Genomic DNA, 25,012 nt, shown 5'->3' with positions numbered 1-25,012 from the left:
GAATATTCTGAGCTGGAAGGGACCCAAAAGGATCATCAAGTCCAGCTCCAATTCCCACTGCCAAAGGAAAAGACCTGTTGAGTGGGTGACCAAGGCACCCAGGCTGGAGCACAGCTGGGCACATTTAACACTGATTTGAAGGATGGAACATAACATGCTTACTGAGATTGCTGCTGCTACCAGGCTGGGACAGGCTGCAAGTACTTCAGAGGCCAGGATTAGGATTCAAAATGGTCTTGATAAATTGTAGAAATGGTCTGGAAAAAAGAAAAAGAAAAAGGCAATTCAGGAATGGGGGGTGAACAGTGGTAAGACAGGAATAAGCAATGACAGGGTCACGAGGGAAATAAATATCAGCTCACAGTGGGTAATTATTTTTGGAAAAGCCCTCTAAGCTCATCAAGTCCAACAACCAACCCAGCACCACCACCATGGTCACCACTAACCCATGTTCCACATGGCTTTTGAAGCCCCCAGGGATGGTGGCTCTGCCAGGGTGGGGACTCATCATCTGCACTAAAGAGCACAGACAGCAGGGAGGCACCATCATGGTCTTCAAACCCACTAAGGGGGCAACAATAGAGAGGAATAAACTGTCTTCTAGACTTGTCAAGGGTAGCCCAGGGCGTCATAGTCTTAAATTGCACCAAGGAACACAGGTTAGGAAATGAGAAGTATTTCCTGACTAAGGGAAGGAAAGCCCTGAGATAGAAAGTCAAGGGCAGCTGTGGATCCCTCAACATCTGGATCAGGGAAGTCAAGGCACAGTCCACCAGAAAAAGGCATGGAGAGGTGGCTTTACCTGGAACTCTTAATTTTCTTTGTTTCCAAGGGTAAAAAAAATGCTTAGGAAGCAACCCAGTGACTGCCCAGATAAACTTATATAACCCAACTGTTAATTAATTAATTAACCACATCATGACAGCTGAGGCCATGGCCCATCCACCACCTCATCCAGGCGGGCAGTGGGATCTCTCTCCACACACCAGGTAGGGGGGGAAGTATTATTATATCAATATTGTGGAGAAGAAACAGAGCCTTGAAGAGTCCAAGCCACGTTCCAGTGTCACACAGAAGGTCTGCATCAATGGCAGAGGAGCCCTGTCCAGTGGGGCAATCTCAAAATGACCCTTCTAATTAGAGAAAAATTAAAGTATATTCAACACAGGTCTCACTCCAATATCTGCAGGTGCCCTGCATGTGACAGCACACAACAGGATCTCAAAACAGGTTTATTTTTGCCCAAATGTGCCTTCCCACAGAGCATGCAGAATATTCATTGGCAGGTGAGCGACTGCACCATAAATGCTCAGAGCTCTGATTTCTCCTCACCTGCCCAGAATCTCGATGGGGCTGCAGGGCAGGGCTTTGATGGCTCAGGAGGAAGGCAAATATTTTTAGCAATTCTCCTGGAGTGCAAAAATAGATTTATCACCAGCCACTCTCCCAGCCTGGCAGGGGCAGCAGAGGCTGCAACAGCCCCACACCAGGGCTGGCAAAGGGGGTCTGTGCCCTGGAGCCAGGCTGGGAGAGCTGGGGGGTCACCTGGAGAAGAGAAGGCTCCAGGAGAGCTGGAGAGGGACTGGGGACAAGGGAGGGAGGGACAGGACACAGGGAATGGCTTCCCACTGCCAGAGGGCAGGGAGAGATATTGGGGAGAAATTGTTCCCTGTGAGGGTGGGGAGGCCCTGGCACAGGTTGCCCAGAGAAGTTGTGGCTGCCCCTGGAATCCCTGGAAGTGTCCAAGGCCAGGTTGGAGCAACCTGGGATACTGGAAGGTGTCCCTGCCCGTGGCAGCAGGGTTGGAACAAGATGATCCAGAAGTTTTCTTCCAACCCGACCCATTCCATGATTCCCTGATCATCAAGCCCTCGCTGCCACCTGGCTGTGGATAATCTGGGAAAATTCGGTGCCAGAACAGGCATTAGAGATGCTTTTAAGAGAAGTGAATTTCCATTTTAATAGGAAAAATAAAAAATAAATCAAGAGAACCTTTCCCAAGCACACAGTGATGCTCCCAGTGAAAGCTGCCCTGGCTGCAGCACAGAATTACTGTTGCATCACTCCTCTGCTGCTGAGGCTTCTCCAGGGCATCTCTAATCACAAAGAGCAGCTGGAATTCCTATGGGAATAAACACTGCCCTTGCTGATGCATAAACATCCAAGCAGATTTCCTTGGCACCGGCTCTGAGAAGCTGGAGCTCCAGCCTTTACCCCAATTAGGTTCAGAATCATCCTATGAAGTAGCAAAGACTTGTACTGATAAGCTCCATCACTCTTAACTGGGAGGCATCTGCTCATTGTGGGTTTGGAACAAAGAATATCAGGTTAAAAGGGAAAAAAAATTTACAAAAGAGCAGTCCAGGCACTTGGGATGAAGTGAGTGTTCTCAGCCTCCCCAGCACGGCTGCAGAACTTCCACCTCCAGGCAGTGACCCTTTGGAAGCAGCTGAACACAAGTTAAAAATTCATATCCCAGCCACAAATATGAATTCCCAAAAATTGCTATTGCCCCCTCTAAGCCAGGGGAGGATGCCAGCCCCTGTGACCTTCTGAAGGCACAGCCACAGCTCAGGGCCCTGAGCAGCTCTTCAGGAGGGGAAGGGCCTCGCTGCTCCTCCTTCCTCGTTGAATAAAAGCCTGCTAAACCATTGAGATGAAAAATCTCTATTTTGGGTTGGAAAGAACTTTTTAAACCACAGAAGTAGCCTCATATGGAGATGTGGCCAGTCCCCTTCCCAGGGACTCTGAGCAGGGCAGTGACACGCTCACCAAGCTGGGCTTTCATCCCATCTCCCCCCAGCAGAGCTGCATCCCAAAAAGAGACTCACGGGACAAGAAGCAGCCAAATCCTGCTCTGCTCTGCCCTGGGGTGGCCTCACCTGCAATTTTGGGGGGATACAATGGAGGGAAGGGATTGAGCCACTGGAGAGTGTGCACAGGAAGGACATAAAAGTGGGGAAGGGTCTGGATTTGAAGGCGTGGGAGGACACTGAGGGCACTTGGTGTGTTCAGCTGGAGCAGAGGAGACTGAGGGGAGACCTCAGTGCAGTTCCAATTCCTGGGCAGGGGCAGAGGAGGGGCAGGGACTGAGCTCTGCTCTGGGGGAGCAGGGACAGCCCCCAGGGAACGGCTGGAGCTGTGTCAGGGCAGGCTCAGGGTGGATCTCAGGCAAAGGTTCTTCCCCCAGAGGCTGGTTGGGCACTGCCCAGGCTCCCCAGGGCAGTGGGCACAGCCCCAAGGCTGCCAGAGCTGCAGGAGGGTTTGGCTGATCCTCTGGGGCACAGGGGGGGACTCTTGGGGCTGGGCCTGTGCAGGGCTGAGGGTTGGACTGGATGGTCCTTGGGGGTCCCTTCCTACTCAGCACATTCTGTGCAATAAATCAGCAGCTGAAACCAGGCAGGGTCTTTGAGCAGCTGAGAACAGGTCCCAGCAAAGCTGTGGTTCTCAGGAGGTACCAGCACTGAGGAGCTGAGTTTCTGTAGTGGATATTCACCCACTCAGATGAAAAAAAAAAATAAAAATCCCCCATTTCTGTGCTATTTCACCCTGCTGACAGGAAAGAGCTGGAAAGGGCCATTGCTTCTGAGCTTAATTGCATCCGATGCTTCTAAGGGTGAGGGAAAAGAGCACTTCATGAGCCAAAACCAGAAAAAAAAAGTGAATATATTACACTGCAGCAAGAGCAGCATCTTCAAAGCTTTGCTCCCCACACCCTCAAGTGTGAAATCAGAGATTTTTTTTTTTTTTCTCAGTAATGCTTTTTGCTCATTTCCTGCCTGGCCTCTTAGTCTTAGAACAATGAATCAGGATTAATTACCATCAATGTCAAGATTAAGATCACGCCTAACTAGGACTTTCTTGTCATCTTCCAGGGAATTAAAGCAAAGCCCACGTACTGCTGGACTGACCACAGTGCAGGGCTGGGCTGACTCTGCTCACCCACGGGGACCTGGTGCTTTTGGGTGAAACCAGCCCCAAGTGAGCACAAATATCTTGTTCTCATGAAACTCTGACAGTCTCCCCAAGCTGGTTTTTATTTCCCATGCACCTCCAACAAACCCAGAACCATTTGTTTTCCAGGCAGGAAACAAGGAGCCAGGCAGGAGCCTGAAGCTCTGGACTGAGGTCAAGGAGATGCACTTCAAACTGAAGATGCTGCAAGCCACAAACAAGTATGAGAAGGAAAGACAAGTCCAGCTGTCCCTGGTGCTCTGAAATCAGCGCTTAGCAGCTGAGAAGGAAGTTTATCTGGATTCTCTTGCCAATATACACCTCTGACCTTATCAGGTTCCATATTCTCATAAGGTCAGTCACTGTCAAACTCTGCTGTTATTCACAGTTTAACAATCCCTCTCAAATTATGATCTTCCAGGCACCTTTTGTAAGAGAAGCAGAGCAGAAAGTCTTGTCTTTCTCATCTTCTGGGCTTTTGCTCAGCAGGCTGCTGCAAGTGCAAGCCAAGTAAAAAAGTGGGATGAAAGGGTGGGATATAACCCCTTGAGTCACCTCCCTGTAGGGGAGACAGGAGAAGCTGTGGCTGCCCCATCCCTGGAAGTGTCCAAGGCCAGGCTGGACGGGGCTTGGAGCAACCTGGGCTAGTGGAAGGTGTCCCTGCCCATGGCAGGGGATGGTCTGTAAGGTCCCTTCCAGCCTAAACCACTGTGTGATTCCCTGATGTGGCTCCTCCAGGCAGCTCCAACCTCTCCAGCCTGGCAGGGATCCATCAAACTGGATCTCCTGCCCAGGGATGCAGCCAAGAGCGGCAGCATCACAACTCTGGGGATGACTTGACTAGAAGACCCTCAGGAGATCTGCAGCCCCCTCTTCCCAAGCTCTGAATGCACATGACAAACACAATGTTCTCCAAAGGAATCTGCTGCTGAGCCTGACAGTGTCTGTGGCAGCTTCTGCTCACTCCTCCTCCCCACAGCCACCCCAACAGGGCACCAAGAACAACAGCCAGATTATTCATGTGGCCCATTTCTGGTGCCTGTTGGGTTTATTTTGCTCAAGTGTGGTGTCTTAGAAGTTGTTCAAGATGACCTTTGCCTTTAGAAATCATTAAGAGGAGCAAAGAGATTCACAGGCCCGGGGGAGTGTGAGGGACTCTACGTTTTTGACACTTCTGCAGAGTAAAAGTACTTGGCTGAACTAAAGGAAGTGGAGTGAGGCTGTGAACTGAGACTGAACCAGCAGCTCTTAAGTTTAGGATGTAATGAGTTACAGAAAAGAGTGTTAAAAAACCCCAGAATGTCTCTGCAGAACATTGGCCACTGGCCTCCATCTCTGAGCAGAAAATGTCATAAAGGCAGCGAGTTCAGCAAAAAATAAGGTCATCAAACACCTGTACTAATGACTCATTAAGATAAAAACCTTTGCTTAATCTTCCCAGCAGTGAAAAGTGAAAAATTTCACTTTCCAGCTTCCAAAACACAAATATCCAGGTTCCTCTCAAGAAATCTCACACCACCCTCCCCACCCCACCAGCAGCAAGGGGAGAGCTGACACCTCCTGCCATGGTCTGTGCAGTCCCCCTGGGGTCCAGAGCAGAAACCAGGACCTTCTGGGGGTTTTAAGGCTTTAACAGCTTGACAAACACAAGATGATGATCTGCTGGAGAGAGTCCAGAAAAGAACCTGGAGATGCTCCAGGGCTGGAGCCCCTCTGCTCTGGAGCCACTGGGAGAGCTGGGGGGGTTCCCCTGGAGAAGAGAAGGCTCCAGGGAGAGCTGAGAGCCCCTGGCAGGGCCTAAAGGGGCTCCAGGAGAGCTGGAGAGGGACTGGGGACAAGGCATGGAGGGATAGGACACAGGGAATGGCTTCCCACTGCCAGAGGGCAGGGAGAGATGGGATAGTGGGAAGGAATTGTTGGCTGTGAGGGTGGGGAGGCCCTGGCACAGGTTGGGCAGAGAATCTGTGACTGCCCCTGGATCCCTGGAAGTGTCCAAGGCCAGGTTGGAGCAACCTGGGCTAGTGGGAGGTGTCCCTGCCTGTGGCATGGGGTGGAAAGAGATGAATTCTAAGGTCCCTCCCAACCCAACCCATCCTGGGATTCTCTGCCAAAGCCACCCTACCACGAGCTGATCCCTCTCTCCCCCAGCCTGGCCAGCAGCAGAACATCTCCCCATGGCATGTGCTCATATGCCCCAAGATTTTCATCTCCCTGCTCCAGCAGCTCCAGCAGCTCCCACACATGAGCAATTTCTATCCCATCACCCACTTTCTCCAAGCTTCTCACCTGGAAACAACCCCAAAGTGTAACCCTGAGCCCAGCAGCCAAACTAACCCTCATTATTAAACTCCGCTCGTGTCACACACTCCGGTTGTACAAAGTGCAGCTGGGTTGGGTTGGTTTTTTGGGGTTTCTTTTGCTGTATGAGAGGGAGAGATAAAAAAAAGCAGCAATTCTCCTGTGAGCACAGAGGTTCCACTGCACTTTTGGTGGATGACACACCAGAGAACCACAACTGCACAGCCCAGAGGAGACAAAGGGCTGATGCGAACGGAAAACAAAGCAGCAAAAGGAAGTAATTCTGTAAAGGCAATTTGCTTTTGTTCTTTCAGGGGCTTTTTGGGGTATCTTCTTTCCATAGAAAGTTTCCACTACAGTTATTTAAATGAAACTTGTGTATATTTTCGTCCCCCAAACCTGTGAGGCTGCACAGCAGGAGCTCTGCTGAGAATCAGTAAAACAAACACAGAGCTGTGTCCAGGTCCGGGTTCTTTGTCAGAAATGGAGTGAAAACACAAGGAATACCCCAAAACAATTAGTAAGTTATGTTCTTAACCTAAAAGCTGTGAAGACCTCAAGATATCATTTAGCAAAGCCACTGGAGATGTTTTAGGTGGGGACAAAACTGTCTGCAAGCATGTGAAAAGTGAGAGCCCAAAGGCACCTGCACAGGAATGGGGCAAAACAGGGAAAGGGAAGAGTGGGATGAACATCAGGAAATCCCTTCAACAAGGCTCAGCCCATCACTGGGAACAGCTCAAGGCTGGAGCACTGGGTTGGAAACACAGCTTTCCAGGATGCAGAGTTTCATGGAATCACCTCAATTTTGGGCTCCAGTGGACTCAGATATGGGGAAAAAACAACACAAGAGCACAGTCTGGGACAGAGCTTCTAACCTGAGCTCCCAAGGGATTTGGGGGTGTCTTTGCCATTCTCGAGGCACTTCCAGCCCTGATGGTGAATATTAAAGCAGCTGGTGAATATTAAAGCAGCTCTTGCTCTGTGCAGTAATGCAGTGGCCCAAACCCAGCACAGAAAAGCCCATTTCTTCAGAAGATTTACACTCCACCTCCAAAGGGGTTAAATAACGTGGCCAGCATGGGTTTCTTGTGGAAAAATGACTCACAGGAAGGATGGCAACAATGCACTGCTATAAAATATTCAACATAATAGCTCTGCCCTGCACTGAAAGAATGAAAACCAAGGTAAGTGGACCTGTGTTTTTCTCCTGGTTCTCAAAGTCACTAATGGCCCTCTGGGTCTGGGAACAGATGTCCCAGCAAACTGCAGGCACCACAATTTACTCTCTGCAAAGTTCTGCCTGGCATTTAATTAAAATTTGATTGTGGCCATTCCCAGCAGCTCTTCCCACAGACTGAGAAGTGGATCTTTCGGAGCTGAGGAGCCCAGTTCATCAATAAAACACCGCAGGAGGAAATGCCAGTGTGGGGGGAGCTTTGGGGTGGATGTTGCAGCCCCGGGCAGGGGCCCTGCAGGGCTGTTCAGGGCACTGCCACGGATCTGAACCAGCCTGAGGGTCAGAGTGGGGTGAGCCCGGGGTGGGGATTGGGTTTTTTTCTGCTTGGACTCATCAGGGTTCATCAGCATCATAAAATCACAGAATGGTTTGACTTGGAAGGGATCTTCAAGTTCATCTTCTCCCACCCCCTGCCATGGGCAGGGACACCTTCCACGAGCCCACGTTGCTCCAACCCAGCCTGGGACACTTCCAGGGATTCCAGGGGCAGCCACAGCTTCTCTGGGCAACCTGAGCCAGCCCCTCTCCACCCTCACAGCCAAGAATTTCTCCCAAATATCCAATCTAAATCTGCCCTCTTCTATTTTAAAGCCATTCCCCCTTGTCCTGTCCCTCCATCCCTTGTCCCCAGTCCCTCTCCAGCTCTCCTGGAACCCCTTTAGGCACTGGAAGGGGCTCTCAGGTCTCCCCAGAGCCTTCTCTTCCCCATGCTGAACACTCCCACCTCTCCCAGCCTTTCCCTTTAGGAGCAGAGGACAGAACTGGACCCACCAGTTCACCTTCCAGTCTGGGAGAACAACCCTTTCACTGCAGAAAGCTCCTTATTCACCATTTCATTTCCCATGGCAGAGACCTTTTGGGAACAATCCCAGCCTGGTGGGAGGATCTGGCCACCTAATGGAGAATCCTTAAAGCTTTGAGGTTTTTTTGCCCGGTGGCTGTTCTTGGTCCCAGCAGAGCAGTGGGAGGCACCAGGGGCTGGAGGGACACAGGTACCTGATGCTTTCAGGGGGTGAAGAGGGACTGGGGATGCTCAACACCCCTCTGCTGCTCCCACCATACCCAGATTCTACAGAGTTCCAGCTGGGGGCTTGATGAGAACAGAAAATCATCTTTTCTCCCATCCCACACCTTTTTTCTTTGTGGCTTCTATCAAAGCCAGTAACTACAAGCACAAGAGGAGACTCAGCAGCTCTGGGGCTTGCACACAATTCCATGTATCCCAGAGGTTCTGGAAGTGACCACGTGTTCAGAGGTCCCACAAGTGGCTGTGAGGGAAGAAGAAAATCCCAGGAGTGTCTCATGAGATCTCTCCTTGTGGGTCCAGAGACAGTGATCCTCAATCCATGTGCAAAACAACCCAGCCGAGGAAGGAAACAGCCACACCCGTGAAAACTGATGCTTGACAGCACCAGATCATCCCAAACATCAGTGCCCTGCTACCAGGCCACCCTTGAACCTTCAAGCAAAAAAGGGAAGAAAAGGCAAAAAAGCAAGACAAAACATCCTCAGCTGCTTCTGCTTTTAGGAAAACCACCCTCCTGCTCCCTGCAGGGATCTGCAGAAAGCCCTGGATTAGAAGACCCAGGGAAAGCAGAGTTTTCCTGCTGAGCTAGAGATGATATGAGATGCTGAGAAGAAAAATGGCAACTCCTCTCTGTGCACAGCCTGAGGAAAAGAGGCTCTTGCTCACCCAGCTCCAGGGCCAGGAGGGATGAGCAGCATCCTCTGCCCTACAGAGCACTGGCAGCAGCAGCTCTTTGGGCTGAGAGCTGAGGGGCTCTGGGGACCTGAAGGGGCAAAAGAGGTGTCATCAGCTTCTCTCTGGAGCCTCAGGGGTTAACCAGGCACAGCCCTGCAAACCTCCCCCTCTGAAGGTGTCTGTCGATGCTTCACCTCCCCGGGCAGCGGGCAGCTCCTCGGAGAGTCAGGGGAGGCAGAGCCAGAATGATGGATGCAAAATTAAAAGCTCGATAAATAATTAATTGCTGAGGTCATCAGATTGTAGGAACGTGTCCATCTCGCTCTGCACTCTCCTGGTAATCAGGGGAGTCTCTGTTTCAACGGTGGGAGAAGTGGTCCTGCAAGAACATCATTCCTGCCCACCCCTGCACTGCATGCCACAGGAATCAATAGCAATAAATCACTTGGTGAGTGCTGGGATGACTTCAGGAGTGTTAAGCAAACAGAGAGCCCTCAGAGAGCCCCAAATAAAGTGAGAGGTGAGCTGGAGTAACTTATTAAGGTAATTATTAAAATGCAAAACATCAAATATGTATAGCAGAGATAAAACCTCCTTTCCTCTTTCCTGTGTCGGCCTCTCCACAAATGCTGATGAAAAAGAGCCCCCTGAAGTCCCACAAATAAAACACACACATGAAAGCAAAGCCACCTCGTGTAACCCTTTCTCTTCCTCCTGTCCACACTTTATCTCCTCCGAGTTTTCCCTGCCATAAAACTCCCTGGCTGTGGGAGCAGGCAGGCAGTGTTTCCAATAAGAGCAATTTCTCGTAAGTGATGTTGACAGTGGGATTGTAAATAAGTGTTTAACGACAATGAACATGCTCAGAATGAGAGAAGTTTATCCCACAGTTGATGTGTTGCAGAGCTCGTTGCATCCTCCGGGCTCAGGGTGCTGAGCAGGGGGCACTGATGGGATCCAGGGTGGGAAATGTGCTCTGGGATGACCCTGCTGGAGCAGGAATTTGGGACCAGATGACCCCACTGTGGCTGCCCCACTCTGGGATTCTGTGCCAGGTCCTTGTGCTCCCTCCAGCAGCAGTGGAACAATCCAGTCTCTGGACTGGGTCAGATCAGCTCCTTGGCAAGGACTAATGATCCCTCAGCATGTCAAGCACAAACAATGGAGAAATATTAGAGTTATTTCTACATCCCAGGAGGAACTGGGGAACTCTAACAGCTCAAACTGGGGTTTAGGGAGGGTTAATAATGTTTGCACAGAACCACGTGCTCAGGACTTCTCTGCTTTGTGCTGCACCTACAAAATTACTTTAAATAATTCCACGGGAGTTGCTTCCCAATTTATGAACAGCATCTTACTATATCCATGTAGTAATGTCATCATCCCAAATCCAGCCTCAGCCGTGGTGGAGCCACTTTATTCCACTGTAACAGAGCCATTTGTGGCCATGGACACCCATTACTGGATCTAATGAACCCCTATCACCATAAATCACATCCACCTCTAACTTCTCACATTACCCTACAACGGGGCCCAGACCATCCCCTCTGTCTTCAAACCTTCTCCCTCTTCACAATAAAAGCTGTCTGATTTTATTAGTGTTTTACCTGAAACCCCACCACAGGAGGCAGCACCAGAGTGCCAACACCAAAGCAGCCCTTTCCCACTGCCCTGGGGGTTCTTCTCTGCCAGTTCCCTTCAGCTGTTCCTCACCTCCATCAGAAAGACAGGCAGTAAAAACCTCCTGCAAACACTGCTCCCAATTAAAGGGAGCCCTTATGAAACCAGTATCACAGCCAATTGCTTCAGATAGTTCTCCCTGGAAGAACTTGCAGCGTTTCCTTGCAAGAACCCCCGAGCACAACAGTTTCCACAGTGATCACAGAAAAAGCAGCAGAGCCAGAAATAACACAGTTAAATGGAAAACATCCCCTGCACTCACTCTGTGACACCCCCTTGGAGTGTGAGAGGGCTCCCAGGCACTGGGGGTGATTCCTCCCAGCGACAGCCCCAGCCCAGAGCAGCCACCCCAGGGAAAATGCAAATGGAGATGGAAATGGAGCCAAAATATCACTTTTGAAGTGGTGATGGCACAAGGGCAGGTGCTCCCTACACACATGTCCTGAACAGGGAGATAATCCATGAGCACATCCCCCAGCACCTCCCACAGTACAATATTCCCAATGTTCTACCCAGCCAGGTGGGACAGAATGGCCACTCCAAGGGGTCTGGGATGCCTCAGGGAGGGAGATTTTAGTTCTCACACAGACCTGGTGCAACAGCAGGGTGGAAAAGGGCCGAGTGTTGGAGCTGCTCTAACCTCCCTCAGCACTCCCATTCCTCAGTTCTTTGGGCTCTCCGGTGGGAAAGTGCAGTTTCCATCCTGTGAATCCTGGTGTGTATTCCCAGGACACTGCAGTGCTCCCATTCCCTGCTCTGTGGGCAGTGCCATCTCCACCACTGCTGTGCCTGGGCTGGCACCGCTGACTTCCCACATTTAGTTCCCAGAAGAGAGAGGCAGCTCCCAGCAAGCCCCTTCCCAAAGCTATTTCCTGCAACAAGTGCCCTCACCAGCCTCAAACTCTGTCCTGGTTTACTGCTCTTAAAAAAAGAACAAAATCAGCTTGTTGGTTTTTTTTTAAACCCAACTTTTTGCCCCTCACAACGCTCACAAGCATCTTCTCCTCCTTAGCTCTCTGTCCCCAGCTCCTTTCAGAGCCTTGTTTTGCCTGGGAAGAACCCAACACACTTCTGTGCACAAGAAAGCACCACGTTTATCACCTTGATTTGCATTTATTAAAGCACTTGACCAACCTCCTGCTCCCTTTGGAAGGTGCTGCTCGAATTTAGGATGGCAAAAACGGGCTCAAAAAGAAAACAAGCCTGAAACAACAATGTCCAGTTTCGATTTTTGGTGAGAGGTTTTGTGACACATCCACAAACAGAAGCCTCCCAGGCCAAGCCAGATACACCCCAACTACCAGGGAAGACTTACTTCCAGTTCAGAATAAATAGGATTGGGGTGTTTCTGTTATTTATATTCACAAACTTCGTTTCTGCTTTTACACCTGTTTACTTAAAAAAAAAAAAAGAACTGCATGTCTCACGTGTTGGGGACATCTCCTGCCTTCTGATCAATTCCCAGCTCTGATTAATGCAAATATGAAGCAAAGTGTTTTCTAAGTTTGCAGCAAATCCCCACAGGTGGATGACAGATTAAAACTGGAAGGCAGCAGAGCGTGTCCAGAGCAATGAATTACAGAGAATCAAAAAGCAGCTCCATTCCACGGAGACTCTGAGGCAACCAACACCTCAGCTGGGACTTCCCCTTAACTTCTTTAAAGCCCTAAAACCTGCATAATGCATAATAAAACCAACACTGCAGGGTTTTTTTCTTCAGCACAAGCACAGCCCTGGGGTTATGAAAAGCTCTCCAGCCTGGCAGGGATGGTTTCAGCCTTTCCCACTTCGCGTTCCCGAGTGCAAACGGCGCCATTCAAAGCAGCTCCACAAAAGCAGGAGGGTTTGGTCTTAACAAACACTCCAGAATTAAAAGGGATTAACCTTAGGAATGATAAAAACCACGGCAGTAAACTCATCAGACACTGAGTCACCACTGAGGATGCTCCAGATGGGAGATGTGAAGCTCCAGCCTGCGCTGGTCTGGGTCTACTCACACGGTGTGAGGAACATCTGAAGGGATTCTTGCATCTTTTTCCCTCATTTCAGCAGGTTTTTGAGCTGCTTCTGGGCCATCAGTGCTGGAAAGCAATCGCTGCCCCAGCCCAGAGTGCTCCTGAACCCTCACTGTGAATCTTGCCCTTAGTTAGGCTGAGCCAGGCTGGGAGAGCTGGGGGGGTTCCCCTGGAGAAGAGAAGGCTCCAGGGAGAGCTGAGAGCCCCTGGCAGGGCCTGAAGGGGCTCCAGGAGAGCTGGAGAGGGACTGGGGACAAGGGATGGAGGGACAGGACACAGGGAATGGCTTCCCACTGCCAGAGGGCAGGGAGAGATGGGATATTGGGAAGGAATTGTTGGCTGGGAGGGTGGGGAGGCCCTGGCCCAGGTTGCCCAGAGAAGCTGTGGCTGCCCCTGGATCCCTGGAAGTGTCCAAGGCCAGGTTGGACGGGGCTTGGAGCAACCTGGGCTAGTGGGAGGTGTCCCTGCCCATGGCAGGGGGTGGAACTGGATAAGCTTTAATTTCCCTTTAAACCCAACCCAGTCTGGGATCCTGTGAGGAGTATCACAGTTATTTGTAGTCGTTCACTGTTAACATGGAGCACTTAAAATACTGTTTAAACCAGCATCAATTTATTTTTATTTAGTGTTTTTCACACTGGTGGAAAAAACTCTGTGGTATTTTACAAACTGCTGTGGAGGGAGTGTGGCAATGCCCCTGGGAGGGAGGGAGAATATTTTTAACCCTGTTTTACAGAAGTGGGAACTGAGGCATGCACTTTTCCACAGAGGGATATTGGCCAGAAAGCCTTTTGAGTTCTTGCAGGAGAACTTCCAGCAGGGATCCTCCTCACTTGCAGAAGAAGCACACACTTATTCCAGACTACAGTGGCCACACTGTTGTGTCCCAGCCAATTTTCTCACGTAAACAGAGTGGTGAAATGCTGGGGAAGAGTGGTTTCTCTTCAGGTTTTGTTAATTTTAGCCTGAGAAAGTCATGAAGGAAATGCCTAAGCACTATGGGCAAGTTTGTGGGAGGTAATTAAACACCCAGCTCAGCTTCCCTTCCAACTCAGACAAACTCCACGTTTGCTGCAGATATCTGGGACTCTATTTTTGCACTTGGTTCTGGCCTGACCTTCCATTGCTCTGTTTTGTTCCAAAGTCAAATCTCCAACTGATGGCATCTCTCTTTTAAACACAACCAAAACTTCATTTTCCTCTTTAAAACATTTTTAGTGGGTTCAGATACACAAAAAAAAAGCTTTGTCCTGCCCGGAAACCTCCCATTTCGGACTAGTTCTCCAGCTGGGATGCCAAGAGGCCTCAAATTAGAGTCAAGAAATCCCTTTGCTATTTTTACTTGTCCAAAGAATCAGCAGCTCTTCGAGGAGTCACTCCAGAAACACCCCCAGCGCTCCCAGAGGGTGCCTGTCCTTAAGGAACAGGAATTACCTCCCCACCCTCCTCCCAGCTTCATTCCCTTAAATCCACCCTTCCCTCGTTCTCTGAGCCCACTGTGCCGTGTCCCCAGGGGGGTTTAGCAGATTTACACCCTTCTGGCAAGAAGGTGCCAACTATAAATTTCCAGCCTGTTACCAAATCCCAGCTGACCCAGCCCAGCAGCTGCTTTTGCTTTCCAGGTGACAGGTGCCATCCCGGGCTTTTCCAAAAGCATCCATCTCAATCCATCCACGGGAACTCTGGGAAGCCTTTTTATTTTTAATTTCTGCTCAGCTTATTTTAGCCCCATCTTAAGTTTTTCTATAGCTTTAGTTTATAAAGCAATGGCTTAAATGTCTATCACTTTTTAAAGTTATAAATAATAAAAACATAAACCAATATGTAAATATAAAAGAATGTAAAAATGTAAAAATATAAAAATGTAAAAATATAAAAATATAAAAATGTAAAAATGTAAAAATGTAAAAATATAATATATAAAAATATAATATATAAATATAAATAAAATATATAAATATACATAAATATAAGAATATAAAAAATATAAAATATAATCTCTATAATCTAAATAAAATAAAAATATAAAATAATATAAAATATGTAAATATAAATAAAATATATAAATATACATAAAATATAAGACTATAAGAATATAAAAAATATAAAATATAATCTCTAAAATCTAAATAAAAATAAAAATCTGAAATATAAAATAATATAAAATATAGAAATATAAATAAAATATACAAATAAAATATAGAAATATAACAATATAAAATATATACAATATAAAAATATAAATATATAATGATATAAAATAAAAATATAACTATATAACAATATAAAATAAAAATTAAAATATAAAATATAGATATAAAAATGAATAATAAAATAATGAGAAATAAGAAATTTATAAATGTATTTAGTAAATCTCCCCAGAAGGGAACAAACCCAAAGAACACTGAATAAAGGGCAGGAGGGAACACAGGAAACCCGTGGGCAGCTATTTAAAGAGTCAGCGATGCCTCATGGAAAACTCTGCAGCACATTCCTGTCAGTGACAAAGCCACTGCTTTGGCCCCGGGTCACCAACTCCTCCCTCGGGCTCCTCGTCCTCCCCTGCCCAGCAGGGAATGGGGAGAGCCTTCCCATCCAACCCCTTCCCTGGATATCTCCCAGCAGGGAATGGGGAGAGCCCTCCCATCCAACCCCTTCCCTGGATATCTCCCAGCAGGGAATGGGGAGAACCTTCCCATCCAACCCCTTCCCTGGATATCTCCCAGTAGGGAATGGGGAGAACCTTCCCATCCAACCCCTTCCCTGGATATCTCCCAGCAGGGAATGGGGGAGCCCTCCCATCCAACCCCTTCCCTGGATATCTCCCAGCAGGGAATGGGGAGAACCTTCCCATCCAACCCCTTCCCTGGATATCTCCCAGCAGGGAATGGGAGAACCTTCCCATCCAACCCCTTCCCTGGATATCTCCCAGCAGGGAATGGGGAGAGCCTTCCCATCCAACCCCTTCCCTGGATATCTCCCAGCAGGAGAATCAGCCAAAAGCCCAGGGCCCAAAGCTCAGTCCAGTCCTGAATCCCTGCAAAGCTTCCCGAGGCCCTGCGGGTTTCCCAGCCTGTTTTGGGAGCCCTGTCCCCCAAAGAACACCCACCATCCACCTTCTCCAGGTGCTTCTCCAGCTGGGGGTCAGTCCCACACTTCTCCAGCTGGCTTTTTATCCCAAGCCCATTCCCGACCCTGAGAACATTCCCTGCCCTGACTGGGCACACGACCAGCTCACAACACAACAGCCCTGAACCCCTTCAACCCCCCCTGGCTCCTGGTTCATTGTGATAATTATGAGAGATGGGACCATCAGGAGAATAATCACACACCTGAGGATGAAGGAGGGCAGTCCACGAACACCTGAGGCTTAAATCTACTCCTAATTCCTATGAAAAGTGACAACGGGTGGCTACAGAAGGAAGGGTTGTGTCTGGTTTGTACCTTGTGGATTAGAGAACTGCCCTTCACGAGAGACAGCTCAGCCAGGCTGAAGCTGGGTTTCAATCTGGACACAGGACTGGGACAGTAAAGACTTCAGGGAACTTAAAACCAAGTTTGCTGGGAAAAGGGCCAGGCTCAATTTTACTGGGTCCTCCTGAGGTTTCCCCTCTGAGCTGCCCCACCAAACGAGGGCTCAGCAAACCTGCCAGGTCTCAGTGCATCTGAGAGCAACATTAGTGGAGAAACCCAAACCCTGGGTCTGAATTCAGCTGGATCTTGCCCATTTCTGACATACCTTTCCTTCCTGCCTAAAATCTGTGGGACTAATGGAGCAGCAGTGCAAAATAACTGAAAGCCCAAAGCCTCCCAGGGCTGCCAAGCCTGGATAACACTTTAACGAGCAGGAAACCCTCCGAAGTCCAAGGAAGGAACAGGGGAAGGGCTGGGTGAGTGGCGTGGAAAAGACAACTTAGGATCTGGAGACTGAGGAGCTGCTCAAACTGAAAATCCCATTAGCACAGAAAAGACTTGGATATCAATTTATAACCAGGCTTCCCCAATGCTGAAGATGTTCTGCTCTGAATTTGTCCCACTTTGTGCCCACATGAGATGGAACAAGGCTTCGAGGCAAGGAGGAACAAGTAGTCCTTGCTTACAGCAAGTCCATTTTGGGAAGGCAGGAAAACTTGATCTCATGTTTTCCCCTCAGTTATCCCTGCTTAAAAGTTGCTGAGCAGTTCCCAGAAGGAAGGAAAGTGTCCCCAAACTGCAATTTTCCGTACAACTGGAAAAAAAAAAAGTTACAAAAATACCATCTAGGTATTTAATGGGTTAGTTCCTGTTCCTCTGAGGGAAAAGGCTTCTCAGAAGGTTTCCACACAAGTAAACACTGGGGGATGTCTCTGCCCATCTCCCTGAGCTCTGCAGGGCTGGTTTCCTCACCTCACCCTGCTCACCTTCTCCGAGAGCTCGGAAAAGTGGGCAGGGAGCAAAATCCAGCACTGCAGGAGCTGCTCCCAGCCTGGATTTCCCAGGAAGGAAGGCTTGGGCTCAGCTCAGGGCTTTGCAGAGAAAATGAAGCCACGTGGAGGACAAGGGAGATTTTTGGCACATTTGCTTTCACCAAACGTTTTCTGAAGGAGCGAATAAGCCCCGGGCCCTTCCCCACGGGCCCTCCCTCACACACAATGAGCCTTTTGATGCTCATTAGAAGGTTCACCTTATGCAGGCACGTAATTAGAGCTGGGAGGGATAAAAATCTCCCTTCTGATTGCTGCTCCGTTCCAGGGACTCCCAGAGATCCCTAAGCCGGCCTGGGAAAGCCCATTTTGTGGAATTCAAGCCCTGGCACAGCGGGAGCACTAATCCCAACTGTCCTCCTGCAAGGTGGTCTGGCAGAGCCCGGGAGAGGGAGCACCACTGAGAAATGGCTCTGGATTAATGAGGGGAAGGCGGGAGGGAAGAATTCAGCAAGTGTAACAGGCAGAGGGAAAACAGAATAAATATTTCCCTGCATCCCAAGCAGCCCTGCTTCCTGCAGATCCCAGCAGAGCCATAAAGATCTCCTAACAAGCAGCCTTTTTAAAGTCAGAGACAACGGTGTTGAATGTATATTTTAAATAAATTGCTTTCCTTTCCAGAGGGTAATTTTCTTTTTCCTAAATTTGACCCCCACTGCCAAGAAACCAAATGCTTTGAGGCTCTTTAGAGCCAGGAGGAGTCTGCTGAAACACTCTTTCCAGTCAACACGTGCAGCCAAACGTGGCCAGAAGTTGTGAGAGCAGAGCTCCTGCAAGCATGGACAGCAGGAACCTCGGGGAGCAGAGGACAGGGAGGAAATGAGGAAAGCCAGGACTCCTAATGCGGGAATAACCCAGGAAAGGCAGGGTTCCTCATGCAGGAACAACCCAGGAAAGGCAGGGTTCCTCATGCAGGAGAAACCTAGGAATGCCAAGATTCCTAATGCAGGAACAACCCAGGAAAGACAGGATTCCTAATGTAGGATATGCCCAGGAAAGGCAGGGTTCCTAATGCGGGATAAGCTCAGGAAAGCCAGGGTTTCTAATGCAGGAACAACCCAGGAAAGGCAGGGTTCCTCATGCAGGAGAAACCCAGGAATGCCAGGATTCCTAACGCAGGATAAGCCCAGGAAAGGCAGGGTTCCTAATGCAGGATAAGCCCGGGAAAGACAGGGTTCTTCATGCAGGAGGAAGACGTGGCCATGGGACTGTGCCAGTGACGTGCAGGGAGGGAGTTCCCCGGAGCCCCTCATTAATGACCTGCCACCCAATCCCGAGGATGGCCCCGGTGCTTTTCCCCCGGGATACACTTCCCTGCTCTCCTGTTGCTGCTCAACCCCCGCCGTGAGCGATGCCCCGGCCCTGCAGCTCGGCGGAGCTTTCTCAACAGTGTTTCTGTTGTTCGCTTCAGAATAAACATTATTTTCGAAATCCTCCCTCCAGGGACTCACCCCAGAGGGTCCCCCGAGGATCCCCCACATCCGACCCCGCTCACGCGGCACGGGCTGAACACTGAGCTATTCTACTGCCCGGTATTTTCCAAGAGCAAACTCCAAACATTTCTGGGTTTGCTCACCCCCCCGTCTGCTCTGAACGTGCTTTCGCTCAGCCAGGAAAACCAAAGGAGCAGAGCCTGTGGTCTGCTCTTGTGCACCTGGGGCAGCCTCTCAGCAGGGCAGGGGGGGAAGAAATCTTGTGAGGGTCCTTTGTTCCGACGCTAAAAGCACAGTGGAGAAGCTGCAGCGGGACACACAAACGTTCCTGAAATGGCTGAGGGCCAACAGGGAGAACTCAGAAGTGCCCAGGGTGGATTAGGATGAAAATGGTCGGTCACAGTGAGAAAACCCCCTTCCTTTACACTCCAAGAGCTTCCCCAGGGCAGCAGAGGCTCCTCAGGTGTTTCTCAGGGGCTGCACCTCACCTGTGCTGTGCTGAAAGTGCCCCAGAGGACACAGCCCAGCCCTGCTGCGAGCAGTCTGGTGGTAACACATTCATTAATTAATCAACCAGTAACTTCTGCAAGTGTTTTCTGTGATGAACAGTCCACACAGGCCCTCTACAGATTTTGTTTTTCCTTCCTTAACAAGGACTGCAGCGAATCCTTCACCAGTCCAAGAAGCCCCAGGGCAAGCCTGGGAGGCAAAGACTGTTTTCTCAGAAGCAAGTCAGAACAGCACATATCAACCCCCCACCTCCTGCAGCAGCATCTCTGCACCCTCCACTGAAGGAGACTTCCCGAGGGATGAAAGAATTCAGATTTCCATGACTCCTTCAGTTAGACCTGCTAAGAAGGGCAAGGCAGCAAGGGGATGGGGACAACGTGACACGTTGCAAGGGGCTTTGGAGCCTTCTGACACCTGCGAGCCAAGTGAGAATCACAACATCCCACCCCCAGGAATCCCAGCTGTTCTCACTGAGGAAACACGCTCTGATGGCACTGAGAACATTTTCGCACAAGAATCCAAGTGAAAAGTTCCTGAAGCACTGAGATTGTGAGAAAAACACGTGAGAACCCAACAAGCACAAACACCTTCCTGGGGGATCACTGAGGCCAAATAAAGTTAGAGAGGTGGGAGCTCCACAGAGGGGCTATCAGGACATCCACAAAAAAACCCCCAACAAAAACCCTGGCTCCCTGTGCTGAAATGAATAATCTTTCAGCACCAAGGAAACTGAAAGCCTGGAAAGCTGCAGGTTATCCACGACCAGCAGAGCAGGGTTTGGATTGTATTGCTCACACCATAAATCACCCTGTCAGCTGCCCCAGCCATTTCCACTGGCCACAGTGGAACTGGGTAGAAGTGCCAGGCCCTCTCACAACATCCACAGAGCCCAGAACGAGGAGAGGAAAAATAAAATCACACCCTGTGCCTTTTTCCGGAATAACAATCCCCACATTTGCATAGAGCAGTTCAGTGCCTTTCTGATCACACCTCTGGGTGCATCAAAAGCCTTATTAATTTCCATCGAGGAGGATTAAGAAGCTTAAATCGTTAGCACTCATTTACTCAGACTTAATGCATTTTTAAAGCTGCCTCATTTTATGCTGATGTGCAGGTGCTAATCAGCAGCGAGAAACACTTAAAAGGGAGAAAACTCCCAAAGGGTTAACCCCAGGGACCGGCATCCAGCGGGTCCAACCTCGTGCAGAAGCCCAGCAGGTATTCTGGACCCTGGGTTGGGAACATCCAGCATCCTCCTCGGCGGGAGCTCCCGCAGGGGTTTCTCTGGCACAGCTTCTCGCTCGCATCACGTGCGTGGCCCGAGAACAACCCCTCGGCTCCCCACTCGCTTTCCTGTGCGAGTGATAAGGAGGAAATCCGTCCCAGACAGGCAGCCAGACAGCTCAGCCTGCAGCCAGCCCGCGTGCCCGGCCCCGGCACCTCCAGCGGAGGTGGCCGCCAATTCCAGCGGGGCTGGGGCTGTGCCGGGGCAGCCCCCGGGCTGGCTGGCGGCGGGTCAAGAGCAACAAGCCCCGGCTGTCCCAGCGCACAGCCCGTCACTCCGGTTACTCACTGCGGTGACCTCACAGCGAGCCGTGCCCTTGTGCCACCGGGGCTCTGAGCTACGCCTCGACTGCTCTTCCCTCCCACTGACCACTGACACGAGAGAAAAGTCCCCCTCCGGCTGTGTTTTCGGGCACGCACACCCCCCCAGAGCGGCAGGGCCGGGGAGAAGCGCTCGCTGTTACCTGCACTCGCCCCCCGCGCGGCAGCCGCGGCTCTCCCATGGCTGTGCCGGCGCCAGGCTGGACCCCGCGGCTCCAGGGGGATCTTCTGCCGCGCTGCAATAGAAAAGGTTGGTTTAAAGCTCCTTATTTGGGCAGTGATGTCAAGGGAAGTCGCTCGGGCAGCGCCACCCCCTTTTTTTCCATTCACTCCACATTGTTTCCTGTTGTCAAAGCAGCTGCTGGGGCTCAGGGCACGGCCGCGGGATCCTCCGGCCCCGGGATCCTCCCGCTGCGGGATCATCCGGTCCCAGGGATCCTCCAGCCCCGGAGACCCTCCTACAGCGGGATCCTCTAGCCCAGGAATCCTCCAGCTGCGGGATCCTCCGATCCCAGGAATCCTCCAGCCCCGGGGGCTCCAGCTGCAGGATCCTCCGATCCCAGGAATCCTCCAGCCCCGGGATCCTCCAGCCCGGGGGGCTCCAGCCTCGCAATCCTCCAGCCCCGGGATCCTCCAGCCCCGGGATCCTCCAGCCCCGGGATCCTCCAGCCCCGGGATCCTCCAGCCCGGGGCCGGCGCGGCCGCTCCCGGTGCCGGACACGGGAGCGGGTCCGAGCTGCCCCCCCGCACATCCCAGCGCTTCCCATCGCACATCCCGCCATTCCCATCGCACATCCCGCCATTCCCATCGCACATCCCGCCATTCCCATCCCCTCTTGCCTGCAGGACCGGGGGGAGGCAGCGCTGTCGGGCCGGCGCTGAGCGCGGCTCTCCCGCCGCCTCCCTCCCCTCTCCATCCCTCCCGCCGCCTTCCTCCCCCACATCCTCCTCCTCCTCCTCCTTGTCCCCTCCCCATCTGTCCCGGCTCCCGGCGCTCCCCCCCCGGCGCTGCCCGCGGCAGCCGCCCCCGGCGGCGCAGGGCGGGGGGAGCCTTTCCGCTCCTTCCCGCTCCTTCCCGCTCCTTCCCGCTCCTCTCCCGGCAGTCCAGGGCAGGAGCCGGAGCCCGGCCCGGCCGCCAGCGTTTCCCATTGGGATGGGAGCGGGAAGGGGGCACGGACACCCCCGGGGCGGGGGAAGCGCTCCCGGAGGGGCCCGGGAGCATCCCCGGGATGCGGGGACGGGCAGGGACAGCCTGGGAGAGCCGGGATAGCCCGGGACAGATGGGACAGCCCGGGACAGCCGAAATAGCCGGAACAGCCCGGGACAGCCTGGATAACCCGGAATAGCCGGGACAGCCGGGATAGCCCGGACAGCCCGGGATAGCCCAGGATAGCTAGAACAGCTCGGGACAGCCAGGATAGCCCGGGACAGCCGGAATAGCCGGCACAGCCGGGACAGTGGGGACAGCCCGGGATAGCCGGGACAGCCCGTGACAGCCCGGGATAGCCGGGACAGCCCAGGATGACCGGGACAGCCGGGGTTTCCAGCCGAGGGGAACTCCAAGCTCATGCCATGTCTGCCATCCGCTTAATCTCCTAAAACACACCCCAGGCTTTGATTTTTTTTTTTCTTTTGTCTTTTTTTTTGTTTTGGTTTTGGGTTTTTTTTTTCAAGGGAGTGGTTTGGGGTTTTTTGGGGGGGTGGGAGTTGGGATTGTTTTTTCTGGAGGGGGGAGGCTTGTCTGTTTTCTTTTTCTTTTTTTTTTCTTTTAAAGTTATCACTTTCTGCTTGGATAGTTATCACTTTTTTTTACTTGGATCCTTTGGCATTCTTAGTGGGCCCACAAGAGAGCTGGAGAGGGACTTTGTGATAGGATAAGGGGGGAATGGCTTTAAACTAAAAGAGAGTAGGTTTAGATTGGATATTAAGAAGAAATTTCTCCCTGTGAGGGTGGAGAGGCCCTGGCACAGGTTGCCCAGAGAAGCTGTGGCTACCCCTGGAATCCCTGGGAGTGTCCAAGGCCAGGTTGGAGCAACCTGGGCTAGTGGGAGGTGTCCCTGCCCATGGCAGGGGTGGAATGAGATGACCTTTAAGGTCCCTTCCAACCCCAACCATCTGGGATTCCATCATCAGTCCCATTACAAACGGGAAGCCCAAACCTTTGCACTGAAAGTGCTCCCTCATAGGGCTGCAGGAGAGATGCACAGAGCATATTCCCCTTCCACATTCTGGTGGCAAAAGGGCTCTGGTGGTGTTTGTCCCTGCTCCCAGGGGGGATCCCAGCTCTGGGCAGCCCAAGCTGAGCTCAGAGGACAAAGCCAGACAAGCCTGGGTGTTCAGCCAGGCAGCTGGGAAGAACAAGCTGGGGGTTTTTGTAAGAAAGCAAAGAGCAGCTCTGCATCCCAGGCTGTGTTTACATTTAAAATATATCTGCTTGTTCAGCAAAATGTTTCTGTTCCTTCTGTGGTCGGTGGAAGTACCACTGCAGACAGGGTTTTACTGGCAAAAATGACAATTCTTGCCAAGATTGTTTTGCTCAGCCCATCAGTGAGTGCTTGATAACTGATTGCTGCTCTGTGGGGTCAAACATTCCGTGGTGAAAGCGGCTGTACCCCAAAGCTGGCACAGCCATTCCAGCAAACTGTACCTCAGCTCTCCTCACTGATGCTACACAAACAAACCCCCAGTGGAAAAGAGAAACAAAACACAACACCCCCAAACCACTGCTGCCAAGCCTGTGTTCCCATCTGACCCCAGTCTTCAGAAAGTCAGGGATAAGCCATAAAAAGTCACCTAATGATGATGTGAAGTCTCTCTGATGGAGGTGACACTGGCAGACAAACAATACAGGCTGTGCTTTTTGGGGTGAACGTGCCCAGAGTTGTCCCTTCGCTCACAAACCAGCTTTTCAGGAGAAGTAGGACTGGAAACCTGCCCTCGAAACACCAGCCTGGCCCCTCTCCAACCAGCCACAGAGCAACACCACATAAACTGCATCCCCCAAGCCCTTTTGGTGCAGAACCCAAGGAAATACCACCTAACACACACTTTGTGCGAGCACATGATTTCCTCAATAGCCCAGTTTCACACCCAATTTCAGCTTCTCTCGTTCCGGCCAGAAACGAGAATCAGAGCGTGAGGTAAAAATGCCTCCTGGCTTTATTTGTTTGATTTTGCTCCCCTGCTGCTCTGGGCTCCTCCCTCTCCCTCAGCCTGAGTCACTTTGGTGTCAGCAGGTGCAGTTGCTCAAGGTCTTTAAGGAATTCTACGGATGCAGGACACTGGATACACCATCAGGCCCTTGAGTGGCCTCCACCCCCCCAAATCTCACTTGGTAAACATTGGAATTGGGGGTGTTTCCTCCTCCAGTGCACTTTCCCATTGGGATGGCTGAAGTCCTGTCCCATCTGGGGCTCTGCACTGCCCAGCTCTGCTCAGACAAGAGGAAACAGCCTCAAGTTGCACCAGGGGAAGTTTAGGTTGGATATTAGGGAAGATTTCTTCAGTGAAAGAGCAGCCAAGCATTGGAACAGGCTGGCCAGGGCACTGGTGGAGTCACCATCCCTAGAAGTGTCCAAAAAAACGTGTGGATGTGGTGCTCGGGGACATGGGTTAGGGGTGGACCTGCCAGTGCTGGGCTGGTGTTTGGATATGATCTTCTCAGAGCAATTTTATGACCTTAATGATTCTCTGATGGGCCAAGAGGAGGAAAAAAAAACAGGTTTGTCACTTCAAGGCCAGCAAACAGAACCCAGACTGAGCAGGGGGATAGAAGGGACTGGATATGGCAAGGAACCCACTTCCATCATCCACTTGGACTTGAGTATTTGGACAGCCATGTAATAAATGAAATACAGCTTCCAGGAGCATGGAGAGAATCACAAGGACCCCGAATCAGAAGCAAAAGCAGCAACCAAGGAAGTGTCTCCTTTTCTCCACGTCACGGTGGGGAACAGTCGGTTGTACCTCAGTTGTGGAAGTGCCTCAGATTCCAGCAGAGCCTCACCATGGGGGGGATTTTAGGAGGCCAAGCAGGGAGATCATCTCCTCCTGACACATCCACAGTCTTCCTGCCATTTTCTTGCACATGGGGGTGAACTGAGAACTGGCTG

The 25,012-nt window shown here is 51.1% G+C and overlaps 1 protein-coding gene across 4 annotated transcripts in view; it reads right to left on the bottom strand.

The window, feature by feature from the left end:
- HIVEP3 (HIVEP zinc finger 3) overlaps nt 1–25,012 on the bottom strand; it is a 294,820-nt gene that overhangs the window by 97,780 nt on the left and 172,028 nt on the right. For 3 of the 4 annotated variants that reach the window (XM_039384239.1, XM_039384242.1, XM_039384241.1), the window contains exons 3-4: nt 21,044–21,136; nt 163–257 (exon numbers count right to left, since the gene is read on the bottom strand). The gene's annotated coding sequence lies outside the window, so the exon portion shown is untranslated. The remainder of the gene's footprint in view (nt 1–162; nt 258–21,043; nt 21,137–25,012) is intronic. The other variant, XM_039384240.1, reaches the window with a different exon arrangement.

The sequence above is a fragment of the Pipra filicauda genome, unplaced genomic scaffold (assembly GCF_003945595.2).
Source record: "Pipra filicauda isolate LSUMZ 115617 unplaced genomic scaffold, ASM394559v2 scaffold341_size774298_pilon, whole genome shotgun sequence".
Lineage (NCBI taxonomy): Eukaryota > Metazoa > Chordata > Aves > Passeriformes > Pipridae > Pipra > Pipra filicauda.
Note: the sequence above shows the minus strand (reverse complement) of the source record. Positions and strands in the feature narration are given on the sequence as shown.